Genomic DNA, 24,448 nt, shown 5'->3' on the forward strand with positions numbered 1-24,448 from the left:
ACAGTTCTGGAAGTTGGAGTCCAAGACCAAGACGCTGGCAGATTTGGTGTCTGGTGAGGGACCTACTGGTTCACAGATGCCTGTCTTCTCACTGTATCTTCCCACGGCAGAAGGGATGAGGGAGCTCTCTGGATCTGGGAGAAGGGCACTAATCCCATTCAGGAAGGCTCTGCCCTCCCGACTAGTCACTTCCCAAATGGCCCACCTGCGAATACCATCACACTGGGCATTAGGTTTCAACATAGGAATTTTGGAGCGACACAAACATTTTGTCCTATAGCAATGAGATAGTATGGTTCAGGGCTCACCTCCCAGCTTCACCCTGATAGCCACCGGAAGGCCTAGAGCTGTCTCTCAGAAGTGGCCTCAGGCAGAGTCAGGGGAACTAAAGAAGAGAAGGAAGTGGGAGGGAGCAAGAGAAGCTCAGGGAGAAAGAAGTTGGAAATACAGAGATCCCTGCAAGAGGGAGTGTGAACATAACACTCGCGATGCTCGGGGACACCTGGGCATTTTGTTACCCATTGTGGGAGTAACAGGTACATACAGAGTCAGGTTAATGTAACACAGAGAGAGTGACTGTAAGCCAGTACCTTGCCAGCTCTCTGAAGAAGAGGGAGATGAAGAGAGGAAGGAGGGGAAGGAAGAAGAAGACAGGGGAGGGATGAAAGAGAGGGTGGAGGGGAGGCTGCAGAAAAGGCCAAGGCAACTATGTTTTGCTATAGTCTCTAAATTCTTCACATATGCCCTTATCATCGGCCCCCATTCCCAGTCAAATGCTGGGGTTGAAAATCTGTTCAATGTTAATGTGACTCCAGTGGATGATTTTCTCCTCTTTATTGGCACTCCTAATAGTGGCAGCGTGGCCCTGTTTATTCATTAATGCCTAGAAGTCAATACTGAAGTAAGAGACAGAAGACTAGCAAATGGCAAAGCCAACATTTATTCCTGTGTCTCCAAGGAAGGAAGAACTTTCAAGACAGCCCAGATCTCTTTCTATCAGAAGCTAAACAATAAGAAACAAACAAACAAACAAACTTCCAACTGAACAAGGAATTACAGATCACCGTCATGTTCAAACAACGAAAATGTGGCTCAGAGATGTTAAATGAATTGCCCAAAGAAATAAGCTAGAGCCCAGGTCTTTCCACTGCCTCTGCGGTTGTCAAGTTCTGTTCCCTGGGGGAGTCGTGGAGGAAAGGGTTGGGTGGGAGGAAGTCTGGTGGAGTGGACCTGTGTTTCCCCCACCCCTTCAACCGCATTCAAGCACAGTAATTCCGGTTTATCCGACACACAAGCACATGTGTGTCAACGCACGCATGTGCACACCGGGGGCATCCATATAGTATTTCCTTTGAAGGAAATTTCTGTTGCTAAAACCAAGTTAAAAACAACAACAACAACAACTACTGCCTTACACCATATTTATATTTACGTTTTAGGAGCAAGAAGCCAGGCCCTGTTCAAAGACTCATTGTCAAACATAGAAGGCTTTTTTTGTTCAATATAAACATGATATGAAACTAATGAGGCCCCTAACTAAATAGTGGAGATGGGTGGGAAAAATTTTCAGGAGGATTCTTTCCCTGGAAAGTGTAGGACTGCGGTTCTGAAACTTTTTTGTACATTGAAATCGCCTGGAAAGCCTGTTAAAGCAGGCTTGGGCTCCATGCCTAAGATTCTGATTCAGAAGGTGTGGGATGGAGCCCAAGAATTTTCATCGTCTAAGTTCCTAGATGCTGCTGATAGTGCCGTCCAGGGACCACACTTTGAGAATCACTGGCGGAGAGTACAGACTATTGAATAGAAGTAGGTTCGACATGAAGTCGTCATGATGCTTCAAACGAATCTTTTGGAGAGAGCAAGAAGGACTTCTTTCCAAGGCACTATTATTCAACCAGTGAAAATAACATCTGGAACTTTATAAGACATAGAAAATGTTCATGTTATATTTTGAATTTAAAAAGAATATGATTTCAATGAAAAAAATAATTTTAAAAACTCCTGAAATGTGCTAATTACTTTCCCTGCTGCATAAAACAGACCTTATCTGATCTCCAGACATTATGTAGATATGGTAGTTGGTGGTTGATGTGAGAACAAATGCTTATATCTATATGTATATCAGAGCTACTCATCCATTTAAAAACCATTCATAAACATTGGGGTTTAGGGTGGAAATAAATCCCTATTTATATGCATATGAGTGTCATGTGCGCTCATTCCTTCCACAAATATTTATAAATGCCTACCAGATGCCAGGCACTGTGCCAGGCACTAGGGAAAAGACACACGTTCATTGCCTTCAGTCCAGTGAAAGAAACAGGAAGTGAGATAAGAGCTAATGGAAGCATATGGAAAATTCTATGGGGGAGGAACCTATTGGTTTGACTGATATGCAGCTCCATTTTGGACAATTTAAGTTTGGGCTTGTGGAATATCCAGGGAGATATCAAGTAGAAAGCTGGAAATATGTGTCTGTAACTCAGGAGGAAAACCTGGGTTGGAGATGTAGACTGAGAATCTCTATCTAATTCTGGGTATGAATGATTTCTCCATGAAAATGAGTGAAGTAGGAGAAAAGGGATATCAACTAGAGGAGAAGTAGCCAGTAAAGAAGACTGAGAGGCTGACCCTGGGCTAATAGAAATGTAGTTGAGATAATGTATAAAATTAAGGACGCATTAATATTTCTGTTTTAAACAATAATGACTTATTTGCCTGAAATAAGATTTCTTTAGTAATTTCGTTAATACGCCCCTGCAGGAAAGAGGTGATATGCTGAGTTACTCATAACACATCTCATACTCCTTGGTTAGAATCCAATCTTGCTCAGTATTTTCATATAAATCCTGGTGTCTTATTTAAGTAAACAAAGATCATCTTCACAAATATAACTCAAAACCCAAGTTAATAATGTTTCTAATTGTTTTCTCGTGAAGGCCATTAGCTTTTAATCACTGAGTCATATACAAATACAGCATTGGTTATGTGCAAAACAAGTCAATTTTTATTATTAGTGAGCTAGCAAATGTGTGATGTCATGTCACATACACGTGCCCACACGTGCCCCCACGCACACGCACGCGCGCGTGCACACGCTACCTTTCTCCCCCATCCTTAAACCTCACTCCTGCTTCTGGGCTGTCTTTAAGGTACAATTACAACACTATGAATGTCACATTTCTAGTTACAGTTGTCATGAGCTTTTAAAATTTTAAGTAAAAATCATTACTCACCCATAGCTTAATAATCAATTCAATATACATGTAATAAGCACTTTTGTTCACGCTGGCAAAGAGTGGGTTAGGTTACTCTCTCTGCACTCACTGAACTTCTTGAGCAATAAGTAAGCCTTTTTTGGTCAGAGAACTTTGGCTCTCTAGTATATATATATATATATATATATATATATATATATATATATATGAGACCTTGTTTAAAATGTGCAGATGATGCTGTTTCGGGGTATTTTATTACATATAAATGTATAAAAATATGATTTCAGGTGATCCTCCTGGTCATTGTACAAGCTATACATGGGTAAAATCATATATAAGGATTTAAGATTTGTAGGGTTGGGCGTGAAAGGTTTGACTACAAAGAAACAGCACAAGGAATTGTTGAGGGTGATGGAACCGTGCGGTATCTTGATTGTGGTGCTGCTTCCACAACTCTGCATTTGTCAAAACTATAGAACTCTATGCCCCCAAAGAACTTTCCTCTATGTAAATGTAAAAATAAACAAAATTTTAAAATCCTGATCTATCATAGTTACTACTTTGAAGGGTGTTATTTAAAATAAATTCGACGTGTCACTTTTTGGTTAAACCATTTACACACACACACACACACACACACACACACACACACTTCTCTGTGTAGAACTTCCAGACAAAGTTAGTTATTTGCTTGTAATCTTACTCCAGGGGAGTTTGGTTGACTTTCCCAAGATACAATGGAAGGTGGCTGTTCAACCCTTTTTGCCCATTGTGCCTCAAATTTCTACTTGTTCGTTAAGAGAACCCTCCAGAGACAGATGTGTTACAGCACTTTGAGAACAATATTCACACCCATTGCTGGAGAGTGAAAAGAGATCACTGAAGGTTCAGCTCTGTGAAAACATTTAGCGGCTAAATGTGTTACTTAGGAACGAAATCCACGCAGGTACTTGGAAAGAAGCGATTACAAATGGCGACGAACACCTCCCAGAGTATGTGGGTATTAAGACTTGTGCTCAAGTCGCCGTCGGACTTCTGTGCACAAGTAGACTCCAAGTCCGCATCTCTCACGTACTCTGTTACCTCACGGCCGTCACTCGCGGGTGATGGATGCTAGGCGAGCGTTCACAGAACAGCGTGCTGATGCATTTTTTCCTGCCATTGTATGTAACGTGTTTTCTAATTCTTTTGCTCTATTCAGCATTTGACCCCAACGATAGGGGATTATGGTATTAACTCTCTACCCAGCACACATTCTTTACAGACTCTCACTAAATACTGTAAGCCTGCTGGAGAGAGGAATAAAAGTGAAAGCATACCGTCTGGTCTTAAGCTGAGCACACACAGGGTCGTGATCCAATTGGAAGGGAAGCAGAATTTTTAAAAAGAAAGAGGTTTGACCAAATTTTAATCCTTGTCATTTTCATTTCTCTTACCCTGTGGATTTGGGTGATTTTATTTACACTGTCAGCTTGAGCCTAGGGATTGGAAATCAGGCTTTTATGGAGATTATTAAAAGTACATAGAGTACACTAAAGGTTGGGCTCACTGATATATGCTGCTAAAAATATGAATGTGAATGCCCTGGTATTAGATGCCACTGGCGTACATTTCATCCTCCTTAGAAGGTTATTCTTGGGAGCCGGACCTGGTGCGATGGTAATGAGAGGCAGGCTGTCAGGATATTTCTAATAGGTAACAAATGACCAGGGATGGAGGTGAATTAGCATTACTCAGATGAGAAGGTAGCTCTTTATACCATTAATGCCAATGCAAAGTAAAAGAGAGGGCATTGCCAAGGGGGGGGGAGAAGGAGGGCAGGGTTAAAGCTTGAAGGATTAACGGACGGGTTGGATGGGCCGCAATGTCACCCAAGTCCCTAGGCTGGGTTTTGTTTGGCATGAACTTCTCAGACGCATCGCTAGTGACTTTGAGTGAGGTAATGTCATATAGGCCTAGGTTACGAAGATAAAGCTCTAGACCTCAGCCACAATCTTTAAGATCTTAACAGATAAAAATGAAATGGTTCACCCAATGTCAAAATACTAGAAGCATTCAATGCTGTGGTCTCGGGGCAAAATGGCGAGCAGGCCTGCTGTTGCAGCATCAAGCCGGGGGCTGGAGGGTATTTGCAGATGTTATTACAATGCTCCAGGGTTCCATAAACCAGGGGTAATGTGAGATGATACAGCATATGAGAATGACGATGTAAAAGAGGCTACACAAAGGCTTCCTGGGAACCTTTATGACGACAGGATGTTTCACGTTGAGAGAGCACTGGACCTGACCGGGAGGCAGCGGATCTGCTCTTTAGAAGCAGTGGACAAAATATGAGGAGGATAACTTCTACCTTGAACCATATCTGAAAGAAGTTATTCAGGAAAGAAGAGAGAAGAATGGGCAAAGAAATAATCATGGAGTGGAGATCTGTGGTTGCAGCTGCCTTCAAATATTTTTAAGAAGTTGGGTAAACCTGAAATGTCCAAATTAGAACTATTTGAGCTGCCAATGGATTAGTTTGAAAGATTTTTTATTTGTTGTATTTATTTATTTGGGAGAGAGAGAGCATGAGCAAGGAGGAGAGGCAGAAGGAGAAGCAGCCCCCCCACTGAGCAGGGAGTCCGACTCGGGGCTCCATCCCAGGACCCTGGGATCATGATCTGAGCCGAAGGCAGACCCTTAACCAACTGAGCCACCCAGGCACCCCTGTATTACTTTAAATAAATGTATCTAAATAAGTGTATCTAAATAAATCTATCATAATTGTGTGTGTATATATATATATATAAAAGAAAAGCACCGGAAGCATTCATGCTTCAATGAGGCAGTTTAGGATCTCAAAGACATAGAAGTACTACTTTACAAAGTAGCTGCCTATGTGGGACTTGTGTCCTTGCAAGGTTATAGGTTATAATCATCTCTCTAGGCTTAAGAGGGTTTTTAGAGAACTGCACGCCTCACAGCTTGGCGATGGACCAGCAGAAGAAAATGGGGTATTTGAGGCACTTCTTGCCAATCAAGGGGGCCAATGGCATCCCCATGCCTGCTGCATGGCCCCGTTAGGTGCCACTGATAGAGGGAGAGTCACTGCCATGCTGAAGCTGTGAAGTGTGCTCCACAGGTAGAAATGCGGAGGAAGGCAGATGGCAGGAAGCAACTGACCAAGTGTTTATTTCACTTGGAGCTCTCAGGGTAAGGACTGAGGTTCAGTACTCTTTGCCATGTCCTAGATGTCTACGTATAATTGAAACTGTGCTATCCTGCCATAGAAAAAGATGCGATCCAAAAAACGTGCTATCCAGGCCACAGAGCAGGGACTACTGTGGTAGGTGGTCCTCCAATGCCTTCACTGTTTGAAACCTTAGATCTGAGCCACTGGTCCCTACTCACTTACATTCTACATCCTGACTGGGCCTCAGGTCTGGTGATCTGTTTTTCTTTTGAGAGCCTTACCCTCACCCCCAAACCAGCCACCCTCTGTCTAAAATGTTTATTTCCTTCTTAAACTTTGATCCCTATTCCTGCTCTGGCCATACTGCCTTCGTGCACACTGAGTAAACATCTCCACCTGCTCTGGTCTGCCACATGGCCCTCTCTATGTCCTGTGTCCCCATCCCCCAAGAGTGGCTCTCCCTCCACTCTCATGTGCCACCAGCAGGGGTACCACCAACAGATAGGATCTGTTTGAGGATACCAGTCAACCGCCACCAGAAAAAAGTAAAATGGGTCCTTTTAATGGGACGACACTAGAAACTGCTATGGCCCATGGCCCATACCACCACAACCTTCCTTCAGTAACTGTCTTCGTAAAATATAAACATATATAGTGTGGTATTTGCATATTTTTTTCAAATCAGGTTTCACATATTTTATTGACCAGATTTGCGGAACAATTACTCAAGTCAGAAAGGATAAATATGAGTTCTCTCTTGGGTGCAAAAGTATGAGTAAGATAAAGACAAGTCAAGTGACTTGGCCCATATTACATAGCAAGGAAATAATAGAACATTCGATAGGGCAACTCTCCTGGTCAGTGTGTAATCTGCTACCTATACTCCCTTGAGCTGAGATCCTCTGGAGAACAGGATCAAATCCATGTGGTCACTCTGTACGGAAATTAATAAATAATTTTGATGGTAGGATGATACATTTGAGGATGACGATGAGAATGATAAATATGCTGTCCGTCTCCAAGTGTAGAAATCAATTTCGTTTTCCTGACTTGCATATCTGCATGCCTCCACACGAATTGTTACCTCTACTTAGAATGCCTTCCACCTACCCTACTTGCCTAGAAAATCCCTCTTCATCCCTTAGAGCCTGATACATATGTAACCTCCTCTGTAAGGTCTGTACCTCTCACTGCCCCACCCCACATCCACACAGAATGATCTATGTCATATGTTAATGGTGTTACACTTAGGATATAATTCTTCGTGTCATTATCTGTTTATCTATGTTTCTCCTCCAGATTATGGACAAGACCAGGAAAATGTTTCGTTCCTTTTTCCCTTCCAGTCTCTGTCACGGTGCTTGATAAGTTATAGATACTCAAAAAGTATTTTTTGAACAATGATGATAATGGTGATGATGATGGGGTAGGAGGATGATTTCACTCCTTTCAGGAGAAAATGAAGAGCTCTTCCAGCCATATGTATTAATTAAGCTAATCATTGCAGGCTGCTACAAAATACAATTTCCAAATATGAGTACTAGAACCTGGTACAAGGATATTACTCACTTATCAACATCTGGTGTAGGTTGGGCTCCTTCCATTATGTAGTTTTTCCATCTTGGAGTCCTTTGCTTCTAGCTAGTCAGATGAAAGAAAAAGAAGATGTACCAGATTTTAATACAGGTGGCCTCGAAGTAACAGTCACCTGCCTATATTCCACTGGGCAAAGCTCAGGATCATATGGCCCATCTAACTTCAAGGAAACCTGGGAGATGTAATCTTTCTTGTGTCCAAGAAAAACCCCAAATGGTGAACACTGAAAGATTTTTGCCATAGTCTGCCCTTCTGGGTATCCAATATCTATTACACTCTTCCTTTCACTCACAGAGCACACTCCCTTCAAAAGTCAAGGTCCCATCCAGTCACCACCTTCAGATCAATGTCCAGAATACTCGGGTGATGCATCATCTTCACCATTAGTCTCATATAGTACATCTAGGTATGGTAGCCTACACATTAAAAAGACAAGTTATCTGCTTCTCAATTTCCCCGCCATCACAACCCATTTATAAAGGTAGGAAAAGAACAACAAATAATCCATTTGAAAGGGAAATAATGGACAACATGCAGGATTATGGTCCATAGCCATGCTGTAAAACCCTTCTGGGTCAACACTGTGAAGTCCATACCCTCTGGACATGATGGATGTGTGTGGCATTTGCTCTAGAAAGGACTCCTTTCTTTGTTCTTCTCCTTGGCCACATGTGAAGTGAGTTTGGGACAACACCCTTCATTCAGAACAATGCCACTCTAAAAGCTTGACTTCTGCTCAGTCTGAAATGGGTTGGGAACTCAAGAATTATTTTAAGGACGTTTCAGGTCTAGGCCCCCAGATTCTTTGGTAACGCAATCTCCAGAAACTTGGAAGGCATAGGATATATCTGCTTCCGGTCAGGTCCATGTGCCAGCAATCACACCTAGTTATTTTCTAGACATAGTTGTCAAATCTAGATTTTTTTCTTTGCCTCTTCTCCTCCATGCCTTTCTTTCTCTCAACATAATTACCTAAAGACATTGAGACTCTCAGAAATAGTAGATGGGAAGGTCATATCCTTGATTTGATTTTTGTCTCAAATAATTCCATTCAATTGAGAACTTTTACTAGATATTTGTCACTTAAAGCCCTTCCTGGTACCATGTCTTACTGTGTGAGTCTAAAATAAATTAATTTCTTCTAATCATACAGCCCAAATTTCTGGATTCTGGATTCTCTTTCTACTTGCAAACTCATGATGCTTTCCTGAGTCATCTCTTTCTTGTAATACTCATCTTTCTTGTGATACTAAAAACACTGCTGAAATTGTTTTTTTAGCCATTTCCCCTAAAGGTATAAACTGTGCAGGTGACTGTCTTCTAATTAATAGCAGGCAATAGTTATACTAAATGATTTGTCACTGCGTAACCTGAATTTCTATCTTCCATTTTCTGGTATCAGCTGCCTTTCTGCCTGATGCTGAACAACTAAGCCAATGATACATATTTAAAATAGTATAACAGTCAAGGAATATGATTTGGTTATGTCAACACCCCACTTCTGGTTCCAGCTTCTCTATTAGAGCCATAAATACCTGTTACTATAACAACAATCTCAGTGGTCTCACACAGAAGTTCATTTCTCTCTCATGCCACTGTCAATGCAACCCTAGCAGCTCTCCTCGGAGGCTCTCTTCCAAGTGGTGACTCAGGAACCCAAACTCCTTCCATTCTGTGATGCTAGAATCTAAAACCAGTGGCAACTGAGCACTGTGGAAGGGGAAGCGAAGCTGGAATCTGTTTAAGATGTCTTTAAGGGCAGGACTAGACGTGGTTTATATTCCTCTGTCCTAACTCTTTTGGCCACAACCCAGTCACATGACCCCCAACCCAGCAAGGAGGAAATAAAATGTCCCTGTGTGCTCAGGAACAGGAAATGGGATTGATGGGCTTATAGCTCTCCTTCCTGTATTATAATGTGTCATTATTTGTAATGTGTCATTGACTCCTAACAGATGACTGACCAAACTGAGAAGAGATTACCTTTCTTTCCTCAGTCACCAACATTATTAGACAATAATGACATCTTATTTTTATATTAAAAAACAGGTTCAAAACACTTTAAAATTACTTATGAAGAATTTAAGACAAGTATAATTTTCCTCCCACTTAACAAACAATATAAAATTAAAACAGTAAGAGGTGTCATGGGACTCACTACAAATCACCCAACAAGCTACCAGAACTTTGGCTTTGAAAGATGACCTTCTCCAACCAAATCTATAGAATACAAGCAATTACTGAATAAACTGGCCATAGATGACAATTAGTCATGACCACACAGGTCCCCATGATGGAGGTGGCTTAGCGTAAGTGAGCTGGTTATCCACACGCTCTAGTCAGACTCTCGAGTCCCCCAACTCCCTCTCCTTTGAAAAGCTCACCTCAGTCCAAGGGGACAGAGGACCTGATCCGCCAACAAGTAGTTATCAGTGCAGTAGTATAGTGGAAAAGAGCAAGGTTTTAAGTGAAAGAGATCTAGGGCCTTCCATTGGTTGTATGTGCTCAACAAGTAATTTGAATATCTCTGAAACCCAGTTCCCTCATTTCTCATTTGTGAAATGGAGGCTAATATATCTAACCTGTATAATAGTGTGAGCATCTGACAGACACACACACACACGTACACACGCACACACACACACACACACACAGCGTGGCTGATATTCAGACCACATGAATTGGTAGCAGTATCCTCAACAGTCAGTGTTCATGCTATACTCGGTATTGACCATTTTAATATCCTCCCCGAGGGTGCTAAATAAGTCTACACCTACCTCCTTATTTATGTACGCCTACAACAGGCCCATAATTTTTCCAGGCATTATAGAAGACACAAAGAAATTTAATTTAAGATAGACGCGCACCTCAATCTAGGTTTGAGGCCAGCTACGTAAGGGTAACTAGAAATGTGACAGGAATTCGAAGAGGGAATTCGTGTGAGCATTGGCTGGATGAGTCAAACAACCCATACCTAACAGATACTATTTTTTAAGTTAAAGTGATATCATTCCCTCCTCCGTTAAATCATGATTCCTTATGGTTTCCGGCCATCAAATCTATGGTTCCCAGTTTTTAAATGATAGACAAAATACCAGTTTAAAAAGAAAAAAAGGAAGTCACTGCCCAACATTCATCATCAAATTAGCATTTCTTTGTGTGTGTGTGAGTGTCTAATAAAATGATCATCTTGAAAGCTAAGCTTTGAGAAAAAGGGACCTCTAAATTTCAAAATTCCCTTCATGCATGTAAGCAAAGCAGTACTTTGAGTAGCATTATGAAATTTTACGGAGTAGAGAACTTAAAATATGACATAAGGGGCATTCTTACCTGCTTGGGGAGAAAATTTGAAGTTGTTCTGGACCAGGGAGGAGCAAGAAATGGAAAATGCAAAAGAAAAAAATAAGGAAACTAGTCAGGTACATATATCCCTGACTTCTCATGCTACCTGCCCTAGAAATTCCCCAGAGCAATGGGGCTTGTTCTTTACCTTCCTGTGAACATACCAGGAGCATTTCAATCCCACTCTCCCCTCCCTCCAATGCCTGCATGTGTACTGAAACCTGAGCAATACGGCACCATTGCCAGGTAGGCTAACCTGACTGAGAGAGTTGTTGAGGTGCCCTGAAGTAGACCTTCTGGCTTCCTAGGGCTTGTACTTGGCACACATGGAATCCAGAAGTTCCCATATGGTCCTGTGTGAGGATACAGTGGTATAGAGAGGCCAGAGGACATGCATGGATCCAGAGTTGGAACAAGACGTCCACAGAGTGCAAGGACTGCACCACCAGAAGCAAATGGCCAGGACCACGGGCAGGATTCAATGCAAATCTCAAAAGACCAGATGAAAGAGCCACTCCTTGATGGTCACCAGCCCAGGGTACCCAGGGAACAGACCAAACCTATCCTGCAGCAAAGACTAGCAAGGATGTAGAGGGAATAAACCAACCCAAGCTTCCCTCCCCACCCACCATGACAGCCTCCTCCCAAGCCCAAATGCTGTCAATAGCTGGCAGGTGGGAGGGGAGAAGAAAAGCCCTGGAAGCCTGACATTGACCCCAAAGAGGCTATTGTTAACTTGAGAAAGGGTTGCCTTTAGTTAAACTGTCAAGTTTAAGTCCCATCTGTGCACCTCCACTTCCACATAAGAAAGGGATAAGGAATCAGAGCAAAATGAAAAGTCGTATCAAAAAGTCACACGCTCTATGCTTTAAACTCCGCTGAGTGTAGTGCATGTGATTAATGATGCAAAGTTGCTGGTCAAAATGCCCAGAAGCCCTACCCATGCTCTAAGTGATGTAATGCGGGTGAATAGAAATATATGTAATGTCATCTGAACCACATAGTTTTGTAAGGCTTTTCATCTATTTTTAAATTATAAAATTTGAGGGGGGTTTACACCTTAAGTCCAAGTGGAGGGAAAAAGGTCAGTCACTATATTTCCACCTAAAAATGTTATTTCTTTATCATCGGTGGAGAGAACAGAGGCATTCCTCTGTGCGTTTTATTGCACTTTGCAAACATTTCATCCTTTACAGATTGAGAGTTTGTGGCAATTCAATACAGAGCAAGTCTGTCGGTGCCATTTTTCCAACAGCATTTGCTCACTTCGTGTCTCTGCGTCACATTTTGGTTATCCTCACAATATTTCAAACTTTTTCATCATTATGATCTTTGTGATGGTGATCCGTGATCGGTGATCTCTGACGTTACTACTGTCATTGTTTTGGGGCGCCATGATCCACTCCTATATAAGACAGTAAATCTAATAGACAAATCTTATGTGTGTTCTGGCCACTCCAGCAACCAGCCATTCCCCATCTCTCTCCTTCTCCTCAGGCCTCCTTATTCCCAGAGCCACAACAGTATTGCAGTTAGGCCAGTTAATCACCCTATGATGGCTTCTAAATATTCAAGTGAAACGAAGATTCACAGGTCTCTCACTTTAAATCAAAGGGTAGAAATGATGAAGCTTAGTGAGGAAGGCATGTCGAAAGCTGGGATGGGCTGAACGCGAGGCCTCTTGCACTGAACAGTTAGCCAGGTTGTGAATGCAAAGGAGAAGTTCTTGAAAGGAAATTAAAAGTGTTGGTCCAGTGAACACACAAATGATAATAAAGCAAAACCTGCTTTATTACTGATATGGAGAAAGTGCTAGTGGTCTGGATAGGAGATCAAACCAGCCACAACATTCCCTGAAGCCAAAGCTTGATCCAGAGAAATGCCCCCACTCTCTTTAATTCTGTGCAGGCTGAGAGAGGTGAGGAAGCTGCAGAAGAAAAGTCTGAAGCTAGCAGAGGTTGGTTCATGACGTTTAAGGAGAGAAGCCGTCTCTGTAGCATAACAGTGCAAGGTGAAGCAGCAGGTGCTGGTGGAGAAGCTGCAGCAAGTCATCCAGAACATCGAGCTAAGGTCATTCCTGAAGGTGGTTATGTTAAACAACAGAGTTTCAAGATAGAACAACCTTCTCTTGGAAGAAGATGCCATCTAGAACTTTCATAGCTAGAAAGAAAAATCAATGCCTGGCTTCAGAGCTTCAAAGCATAGGCTGACTCTTGCTAGAAGCTAATACAGCTGGTGACTTTCTCTTAAAGCCAATGCTTATTTACTATTCTGAAAAGCCCAGCTTCCTTAAGAATGATGTTCAATTGACTCTGCCTGTGCTCTAGAAATGGAACAGCAAAGCCTGGACGACAGCGCATCTGTTTACAACATCATTTACTGAATATTTTAAGCCCACGGTTGAGACCTACTGCCCAGAAAAAAAAGACTTCTTTCAAAAGATGACTCCTCATTGGCAGTGCACGTGCTCACCCCAGAGCTCTGCTGGAGACGGACAATGAGATCCGTGCTGTTGTTGTGCCTGCTGACACAGCCTCCATGCTGCAGAGGTCAGAGGACATGCAGGGATCTGGAGCTGGAACAAGACAGCCACTGATCAAGGAGTAATTTCGACTTCCAAGTCTTATCCTCTAAGAGATACGTTTCATAAGGCTATAGCTGTCACAGATCATGACTCCTCTGCTGAATTTGGGCAAAGTAAGTTGAAAACCTTCTGGAAAGGATTCACCATTCTGGATGTCATTAGGATCATTCCGTATTCATGGGAAGAGACCCATATATCAACATGAACAGGAGTTTGGAAGAAGTCGATCCCAACCTTCATGGATGACCCCCTGAGGAGTTCAAGACCTCAGTGGAGGAAGAAACTGCAGATGTGGTGGAAATAGCAAAAGAACTAGAATCAAAAGTAGCACCTGAAGATGGGACTGAATTGCTCCAATCTCATGATAAAACTTTAAGGGATGAGGGGTGCTTCTTAAGGGTGAGCAATGAGAGTGGTTTCTTGAGATGGAACGTACTCCTGGTGAAGATGCCGTGACTATTGTTGAAATGACAACTAAGGGTTTAGAATATCACAAACTTGTTGATAAAGAAGCAGCAGGGTTGGAGAAGATTGATTCCAAATTTGAGAGAAGTTCTCCTGTGGGCGAAATGCTATCAAACAACATCACATGCTACAGAGAAACCATCCATGGGAAAAAGAGTCGATCGATGCGGCAAACTTCATTGCTGTCTTATTGTACAAAATGGCCGCAACCACGCCAGCCTTCCGCAACCATCACCCTGATCAGTCGGCAGCCATCAACATCGAGGCCAGACCCCGTGCCAGCAATTATTACGATGCACTGAAAGCTCAGATGATGGTTTGTGTGGTTTTTAGGCAATACTTTTAAATCAAGATATGTATATTGGTTTTTTAGACATGACGCTACTGCACACTTAATAGACCATAGTATAGCGTACATATAACTTTTATAGGTATTGGGAAACCAAAAAATTCATTTGACTCACTTTATGGCAATATTTGCTTTATTGCAGTGGTGTAGAACGGAGCCTGCGGTATCTCCTACATACACCTGTGCTAAAAACACAAAATCGCACGTGTAGTTGTGCTATGAATCTATATTTATCATTTAGAAAAATAACACATCATAAATTTCTGGGAAAGGGGCACATGGGTGGCAAAGTCAGTTAGGCATCTGACTCTTGGTTTTGGCTCAGGTTATGATCTCAGGGTCATGAGATGGAGCCCTGCTTTAGGCTCCCCACTCAGCAGGGAGTGTACTTCTCTCCCTCTGTCTCTGCCCCCCCCCACCGCTTGCTTGCTCACTCTCTCTCTCTCTCTCTCTCTCTCTCAAATAAATAAATTTTTAAAGAAAATTCCTGGGAAGGACATTATTTGCTACATGTTGTCAGAGATTATGCATATACTATCTTATGTATTCCTCAAACTACCAGATAAATCAGGCATTATTCTCATATTCTAGATGAATATGAAACTGAAACTCTGATTAATAAATCAAGATTTACTTTTCCAAGGTCACCAAAGCTAGAAGGTACCAGAACTCATATTTGGAATGCACCAACATGACCTTGGTAGGACCCTTTCTGTTCCCCTGCATGGCCCAGGGTCTCACACCCCTGCCCAGCATTTCCTACAGACACCTGCCTAACGACGGCACCCCTGATGAACACACCAGCCTGATGCCTTCCGTGGCCCAGAGATGGACACTGAAATGTCCCGTCAAAACTGCCAACCTGCGACTTTACTGACCTAACTGAGATCCAGCAGCCCCTACCATCTCCCCTCCTAAGTCAGGAGACTTGTTCTTTTTCCCTCAGGTTCCCTACTTTGCTGCGAGATGGAAAGAATTCTTCTTTCTCTCTGGCCGCCACTTTTGCGTTCACTCCAATTCGTGCATTCAGTTCTTTGAAGAAAAGGCCAAGTTGCTTTTCTGGTTCCTCAGCTTCCCAGGCTCCTGGTCTTAAGGACCATTGTCTTGACAAATCAGAAGCAGGAGTGGGGAGCTTATTCACTGGGCTGCTTAGGCTCGGCCAGGTGCCTGTTCCCGTATGTACTGGATGTCCCACGAGAAGCACGCACAAGGCAGAAAGTGAGATGCTGTGAGCACTTGGAAACCCAGCCTCCGGGAGCATCGGAGGTGAGCACGCATGTCTTCAGAAGACACCTAGAGAAAGGCTTTGCACTATGCAGGCATCACATCCTGTGGAGACTGAAGCATGTGGTAGGACAATTATGGTGGGCTTTCTGAAGCTGTGGAAAAGACTAAAAATGGCCAATGCCTCAGGACATAAGGAAAAATAGGCAAGGAGCCAGGGGAAAGCAAGAAGTAAGCCAGAAAGAAGTGAAAGCTTTTCTGCTTTTCCTTACTATTCCTTTCTACACTAAAAGCCAATTTTACTCGCGTTCTGTCAGCCAGAGTCCTTTGTAAACAAATACTTCCAGATTCCCAGACCAGTGAAAATGAAGATGCATAAAGCTGTTTGGAGGGACTGTAACCTTAAATGCCTTTGTGACTCGTTAATACAAATTAAATAGTGGCTGCCCTTTTTGAACGACTGAGTAATGATACTTCATGAAAACTGTTAATTCATCATTAGAATGCTTAGAACATTGAGTTAACCAGAATATTTGACTTAGGGGAGAATTTTGCTCCCGAATGGGTTAAGAATCGACTAGCTGGTATCATGAAAATCCATGTACTTCAGAATTAGAAGGACGAGGTCGCCTCCCAAATGTGATAACTTATTAACTGTGTGACCTTCAAGTCCTTTGAACTCTCTGGGCCGTATTTTTCTCATTTATAAGTGAGGGGAATGCTGTCTTGCCTCCCCGCTCGTGATGCTGACACGAGATAGGCATGCGCACGCGCCCAGCACAGCCTTGCATGTGGGAGACACTCAACAAATACAACCACAGTTCTTAGGATGATGATAGCCGTCATTTTTAATAGTGCTACGACTTGTTCTTCCATATCTACTTCTTCCCTTCTCGTTCGACCAGTCCCTATGCACCCTTGCGTTCTGGCCTTCCATCCCTCCCCCGGAACACCGAGAGTCTTCCCAGAGTCTATGGTGGCCCATCCCTTTCTCACAAACAATAAAGAGTTGTTTGGGAATATGGGAGACTCTCCCAGGCTAGCTCTCCCCTCCACGGAGACACCACCCTCTGCCCTCGTCTTGATTTCCCCATCATTTCCTCTTTCTCTGGGCCAGACCTGGATAAACTTGCGGTTTCCTTCCTTTGCGCTCTCTGGAGAGCTGAGTGCTGCACACTTGAAAGCCTAAAAACTTGTCATTTCCACCTTGAACTAGTGGCTGACCTCGCCAGACAGCCTGGGAAATGAATTAGTGTCCTTAAGCAGAGGCAGAATGTGAGCAGTGACCCAGCTCCCCTAAGCAACTATGGAAACTGTCAAGCGGTAGTTAAAGTTCCCTTTTTCCCAACCCCTTTAATTATGTTGAAAACTATGTCATATTGTTTTTGAAAAAGTTAATGAAATAGTAGGTAAAGGTGAACCAAGGAACATAATTTACTTGGATTTCCTTGCAAGCTTTTGATAAGGTCCCTCATAAAAGGCTATTAAGGAAAATAGATGACCAGAGGGCTACGGGCAAAAGTCTTTTTGGTATATTAAAAACTGGTTAAGCTATTTTAGAAGGAAGAATCACTGAAGCTGGCTACTTCTTGGAGTGGAGAAAGGTTAATCACAAGCTGTCCCCAGTGTTAGTGTTTGGACTTAAAGTGTTTGAACAATTTATGAAGGAAAAGAAAGCCAAGTTAATCAAAGACATGAAATGATTATCACGGTGCAAGCTTCCCAGAGCGCTTGGCATGAATGAACGCTCCCTGTCCATCACCATCACCATCATCCAGGAATACAGTCCTTGGAGGGAGAACGGGGCGTGGCCCAGAAGAGGAAAGTTCCAAGGATGGGAACTAAGTTTCTGAAACCGTTCAGAGTAAGACCAAAAAACCCACTTTTCTTTTGGTGGCCCAAGTGCAGCCCGGCCTGAGACTGGAGGGAAGGGCGTGACAACCTTGCAAGTGTCCTTCCCACCCTCCCAGCAGATGGTGGTTTAAGGCCATGAAAAATCAGAAATGAGTGGCATGGGTAGAAAGCATTTAAGCAATATGAAGACACCATTTTGCATGCTTTTCATTCCAAAGTTGTAAAAGAATAATTCTATTGGTGAAGGAGAACCGAAGGAATGTAACGGGGAATAAGGTTCTCCTGGGTAATTCTTGTGTTTGACCTCATGCAGCAGCAAGTAAACAAGGGACGCTGAAGACCGTTTGCTACCTACCATAGGGGGCAACAGGAAGAGCTTCACTTTTACCAAAGGAGACAGACCTTCCTTTAAAGCGCTTGTAATCTAACAATACACTTATTCTCACAGCCTCGCTGCTGCTCCCCAGCAGCCAAATATTTTCACCGTAAAGCAGGACAGAAGGAATTACACAAATATCTGGAGGCTGAGGAGGCAAAGCCCAGCTCTTCTCCCAGCCATGGCCTCATTAATCTTTCTGACACTCCTTATTGGGTCTCACCTGTGTTTTTTCAAGATCAGAAAGTCCCAAACGCAAAAGTCACAGAGCAATCAGTGGCAAAGTTCATTCTAATCTTGGTTTGCCAAACTTCTGTTCTTTTGCCTGGTCAAGTTATGACTCTGGTTCATAGATAGGCTGCCGTTTGCATGGTAGGGATGCCTTTATATTGAGAGAGACAGAGAGAATGAGTGAAATAATATATCGGACATAAAAATACTCCTCTCAGGGGCACCTGGGGGGCTCCGTCTTTTAAGGGTCCGACTCCTGGTGTTGGCTCCAGTCATGATCTCGGGGTCCTGAGATGGAGCCCCGAGTTGGGCTCAGTGCTCTGTGCAGAGTCTGCTTGTCCCTCTCCCTCTACTCCTCCCCCGTTCGCTCTCCCTCTTTCTCTCTCACAAAGAAATAAAATATTTAAAAAACAATACTCCTCTTGAAGAATCCCGCAATACACCCACACAAATATAGTCAAACAGCTTTTAACAAAGGTGCAAAGACAATTCAACAGGGAAGCAACAGTCTCTCAAACGAATGGTACTGGAGCAATTAGTACAGAAACACTGTTTATTATTATTATTATTATTATTATTATTATTATTATTATTATTATTTTTAAAACGGGGCGCCTGCGTGGTGCAGTTGGTTAAGTGTACGACTCTTGGTTTCAGCTCAGGTCATGATCTCAGGGTCATGAAATCGAGTCCTGTGTCAAGCTCTGTGCTCAGTGAGGAGTCTACTTAAGATTCCCTCCCTCTCCCACTGCCCCTCTCCTCCACGGCTTGCATGCTCTCTCCCTCTCTAAAATAAATAAATAAACCTTTACAAATAAATAAAAAGAAGAACCTCAATACATACCATATACAGAGGTTAACAAAAATGGATCATAAATGTAGATGTGATTATAGAATTATATGGAGAAAATCTTTGCAACATTTGGGTTAAACAAAAAGTACTTAGATACAGCAGCAAAAGCGTTATCTGTAAAAGAAAAAAAAATGGAGACAATTAGACTTGATAAAAATTCAAAACCTCAGGACCTGAGTCATAAGCAGGAACTGAAACAAAAAGCAAACCTTTCATTTTTCCAACAAGACTTAGCGACATAAAACCTTTTCTCCGGAACATAAGAAGCAGAGTGAGCAACTAAATTGAAAAATGGCAGCACCTCAGCTAACTTTTCCCCAAAATGGGTCAGGTAGAAATTAATGGCTCTTTCCTCTGCCTTGCTAGTAATTTGTGTGCTTTTATAGTACTTAACACACTCTATTGTCTCTAATTGTCATAGACTCATCCCATCTCATGCACAAATGTCCTCACTGAGTTGTGAGCTCCTCAGGGGCAGGGCCAACTATTATTATGTCTGTGCACTCTCAGGACCGAGCAGAGGAGTGATACAGAATGTGTCGTCAATACAGGTTTGAAGAACGGAAGAAAGGAAAAGGAAAACAAGAAACGACGAGAAGAAAGGAAGGAAGGAAGGAAGGAAGGAAGGAAGGAAGGAAGGAAGGAAGGAAGGAAGGAAGGAGGGAAGGAAGGGAAGGAAGGAGGGAAGGGAGGAAGGAGGAAGGGGAAGGAGAGGGAAAGGAAGGAGGAAAAAGAAAGAAGAAAGGAAGGAAGGAAAGAAGGGAGGAAGGGAGGAACAAAGGGAAAAAGGAAAACGTGCCTGGAGTGGATTAACCAAGGACCCAAGGGGTCTGCTAGGAGATGGGGCAGTGTCTGGTGTGAGAAGGGGCAGGCATGAGCCAGTTGGATCATCTGGGGCCCTGTGACCCCAATCAGCCTGTGGCCAGGCCACTCTCTCAGAAATCACCACCAGCCTCTGTCCCTCATGCTGCAGCCCCAGAGATGACAGGAGCCATTGTGTGGTTCAGCGCAGGTCCAACCAGCAGCTGAGGCAGCAAGAGGGAGGCCGAGGCGGTGGGCTAGTGCTGCTGGGTCTGCTCCCCCTGCTCCCCGGCTGCAGGCCTGGGTGTCAGAGCTAGAACGGCCGGGTCAGGGTGGTGAGGAGCTGCTGGCATGGCCGGGCTCTCACGTTCTCTCCTTTCCAATGGCCCGGCCCGGCATCGCTGGGGAAACAGGAGGGGCCGGGCAGCCAGCAGCCCAGAGTGAGAATTTCCCCTTGCCAGAGCCAGCTGCTGGCTGCCGTCTGGGCAGGGCCGGTGCCAGTTTCCCAAATCTGCCTTCCCTCTGGAAAAGGGGGAGAAAACTGTGCTGAGAAGATAGCTTCTCCCTCCATCCTGAGGCCCTCAGTTAAAAACCCAACAAAACCAGCCTTTGCAAAAGGAAGGGATGGGCAATGCTACTCGTTGGGCTGTTTCCAAAGGAATTTGCTTCTCCTGGGGCTTTGACATCGGCGAAAAATCTGTATTTGCCCTCCATTTCTCCTGGTTCTTGCATTGTACTTCGTGATAACCTTTTTTAAAGGTTTATCTTTTTTAGGTTTACTTTTTTATCTTTTAAAGGTTTACTTCTTAAAAATTAAATCTCATTGTTTGCACAAATAAAAATCTGTGTGTCCTTTACTTTTGTCACGTCGGGATGGGAGCCATCCGCCCTAAGCTGAAATTCTCTGAAAGGTGTGATTTAGTCTTTTTCCTTCAGTCTCTACCTGGCATTACCCAGCACCTCACCTAACCTGGCCCTCCCTGGATGCTCTCTGACGGGTCCATTCATTCACTGAGCACTTATTGAGCACCTTCTGAACACACTGGCACAGGACCGTTGATGAAGAATCGAAGATTCGGCTCCCATTCTCAGCGGTCAGCCAGCTGAATGGAAACATTCCCTCCGGTCCTCCCGGATGTCAGCTGCAGTGTGTCAGCCCCGAGACCATATGTTACTTACTGTGTCACCGCTATGTTCCCAGGAGGTGATGGGAAAAGAGTTAGCCCCTGACAGCACAGAATCAGCGAGATCCTCTGCAAAACCAAGCATAGGCAAACTTCATCCAAGGAGTGAGAGTCGATACAGTCAGAACAGATCCTGGAGTTATTTTTTATGATTGCTTCAGCACTCAAATCCTTCCTCTCCATCTCGATACTCTCCTCTTAGTGAAGCACAAAACTGACCCAACATGCCACCCCAGCAGGTGCACGGACCCGGGGCAAGAAGTGCCGAGTGCCGCGTGAGAACCTCATTTTCATGGAGATCCTCATGGCCTGCAGTTTGGCCTCCCAACTTTGCTGGCATCCTCGTTCTGAAGCAACTCTAAACATGCTTATTATTCATGTAATCGTTGGAAGAGGCAAGCTGAAAGCCAGGGAAGGTCTCGAGAGTGAGGTTGGCTCTCTGAAATAGACGTCTTGGTCTCCCGGCTCTGGTGCCTTCATGTCCAGCCTGCTGGGGGGCAATCAGGCCCTCTAGAAAAAGTGGCTCATGTGTTCCTAATTCACAGGAACGATGCTATCTTGCTCTTGAACGTGTTTCCTAAGTTAATTTACAATAATGGGAAATATGGGTAAATGCAGGTTGCACAGGATTGAGCCTACAGTGAGCTCTCCTTATTTAATGAATTTGAATGTGAATGATCTCCTTGGCTCCTCATCATAGTTGCTGAGATAGGCAGGGTGGGCGTTATCAGTTCCCACGCCATATATAGCCCAGCAGGGGTAACGAGTCAGTCCCCGCCGGTAGAGTAGGTGGCAGAGCTAATCCAAAAGCTGGGCCTCCTGACTTCTAATTTAGCCCCCTTTCCATAAGCCACCTTACTAACTGATGATATGACTCCAGCATTCTAGTGATGAGGATGCCCACTTGAGAACTGAAGTTAAATCAGAAGTTGTGCTGATGGGTACACAGATGAAAACACAGAGGGTCTACTGGCTGAGAGCACCAGCTTGGACTCCTGGTGGCCAGTCTCTTCTCCTTGCTGACCAGTCTCTCCAAGTCTCTGCTTTTTTATCGACAGAAGGAAAGTGCCTCTTTCTTGCAAGCTTGCCGTAAGACTGAACGACCCTGATCACAGGGTCCAGCCTAGAGTGAGTGCTCAGCACGTGATCGGATTCTTCGTTATTTTTATTATTTATTTCTGAGACAAAGCCGTCCCTGGGGCTGTTTTTGACTGCCCTGAGCTACCAGGAGCTCCTGCTGTCTACGAGTTGTCTCCTGCATGAGGTGGGAGAGAGCCATTCATTCACGTGTTGGTGTTTTTCCATGTGACATCTATCTGTGTCTTGCCCACGAGCTTTGCTGTGTGTTTATTGGGCAATCACCCTTTCCAGGCATCTTCTCATACTCCAGAAAAATTGATTCAGTCCATCTTCACAGCTCTGTTAGGTAGGCGCTATTTGAATCCCTACTTTACAGACAGGAAAACTGAGGCACAGAGAGGTCAAGTCACACTTCTAGGAAATGGCAGAGCCTGTGATTCTAGCCAGGTGGTTCAGCCCCAGAGCTTGTATTATGTATGAGCCAGTACGCCAGATGGGCCCTCCTTCTAACAAAAGGTATGCCTTAAATCAAAGATCTCTGAACAGAGTACCTTCCTGAGCCTCTTAAATCTCATTCTGAAATCTTTCTCCTACTCTCCAACCAAAGCTTGGACAGTACTGGTGTCTCTTCCTAGAAGTTTCTTGAGCCCTGAGGTCTGATGAGCCAGAGTCACTGAAACAGACTAACTTGCATTGAAGTCCTAGCTATAAATTCTTCACCAAAATCAATTTTCGAAGCGCTTGTCAAGGCATGGCACCATGGCAGACCCCGGGCTGAGATATTACTGGGAAAGTGCTTCCTGCCCTCGGGGGACCTGCAGTGAAGGAAGACAAGACAGGCGCAGATGCACGTATGGGAATGCCAGTGGACAGAGGCATTCAGATAGACTCTAAAAGTATCGTGGGGATGGAGGGACCTTTGTGCGAGCCCAGCCTGAAGGAGTGAGACCTGCTGATGCCCACAAAAGCAGCACCCGAGGGAATATGAGGAGAACTTACACCATCATGAAAAGTACTGGCAGAGTGAAAACAGGTTTGTTGACAAATCCCAAAGATCTAAAACCAGGAGACATCTCCTGGTTTGAAGGATGAAGTCTCAAGACAAATAAAAGGTAATCCTACTTCAAGACATGAGTGGTCTTAAGAGGTGCTTCAAGAAGGGACTGGACCAAGCACAGCCATTGAGAGGACAAAATGTCCTACTCACCAGCCCTTAGGCTTCCCCATTAAACCCAGGCTCGCATGCATAACAGGCTCACGTGAAGATCTCACAGGGGACTCTGCTGTTGATTTAAAAAAAATAAAATAAAACAACGTATGAGTTTTATCTCTTTATCTCCTCAGTTCAGAGGGGGAAAAAGGGACGCAATCTGTTCTCCCAATGGGACATCCACCTGATTAGATGGCATAAAACAGAGTAGTCCTTTGGTTAATAATGCCTGGAATACCTCCGACCCACAGTTACTGGAAAGAAAAAAAAAAAAAAAAAACACCTAACTACAGATAAATTCCCTAGGGCTTCAGATCCGTTTTGCAATAAGCTGTGTTATGAAGGAAACCTGGCCCCAAAAGATAGTTTGAATGCAAAATAAAGATAGTTCACAGGCTTTGAAGCAGAGACAGGACTCCTGTGGAAGCACCAGAATCATGTTTTTGGAGGATCATTATATTTCCTGCCTCAGACTTTATTTGGGTCCCACCGTTCTTTTATACAAGTCCTATTTTTAATCCTTAGAGGCACCATGTCCTGCCAGGCAGGGGCCTCAGCGGGGCAGGTCTGGGCAGGAGGGGTGCAGGTTGGGTGTCTGGAGAGGCAGGAGAACTGGGCGGGGAGGAAGCAGGCAAGCTTCCAGCAGCAGGTGCAGTTCAGAGAGCCACGCAGGCTGGAAGTAGGGTCTGGGGGGGGGGGGTCCCAGGGGAAAGATGAGGGAAGCACCATGGGTTTGAGACTAGAGCTCCAGGGTCCAGGAGGCCAGTGAACTATCAGGAAGGGGCTAGAATAGGAACAAAGAAGAGATACACCAGGACTCAGCTCTGTCCTATACCCTGTCACCTAAGAACGGGCAGGGGCTTATATGCATGGGTTTGAGAACCTTGAAGACATTTGCTAAGTGAAGAG

The 24,448-nt window shown here is 43.9% G+C and overlaps 1 long non-coding RNA gene and 1 pseudogene across 3 annotated transcripts in view; one reads left to right on the plus strand and one right to left on the minus strand.

Annotated features, from left to right (window-relative positions):
* LOC123776183 (uncharacterized) overlaps positions 1-24,448 on the minus strand; it is a 150,236-nt gene that overhangs the window by 43,936 nt on the left and 81,852 nt on the right. For 2 of the 3 annotated variants that reach the window (XR_015722624.1, XR_015722625.1), the window contains 3 exons: positions 19,256-19,378; positions 18,404-18,562; positions 7,960-8,031 (listed from right to left, as the gene is read on the minus strand). This is a non-coding gene — a long non-coding RNA (uncharacterized LOC123776183). Of the gene's footprint in view, positions 1-7,959; positions 8,032-11,313; positions 11,345-18,403; positions 18,563-19,255; positions 19,379-24,448 lie in introns of those variants that run through there. The other variant, XR_006775294.2, reaches the window with a different exon arrangement.
* On the plus strand, positions 5,298-5,630 carry LOC123776181 (cytochrome b-c1 complex subunit 7 pseudogene; annotated as a pseudogene).

The sequence above is a fragment of the Ursus americanus genome, chromosome 2 (genome assembly GCF_024610735.1).
Source record: "Ursus americanus isolate L20-20 chromosome 2, mUrsAme1.1.p, whole genome shotgun sequence".
Taxonomy (NCBI): domain Eukaryota; kingdom Metazoa; phylum Chordata; class Mammalia; order Carnivora; family Ursidae; genus Ursus; species Ursus americanus.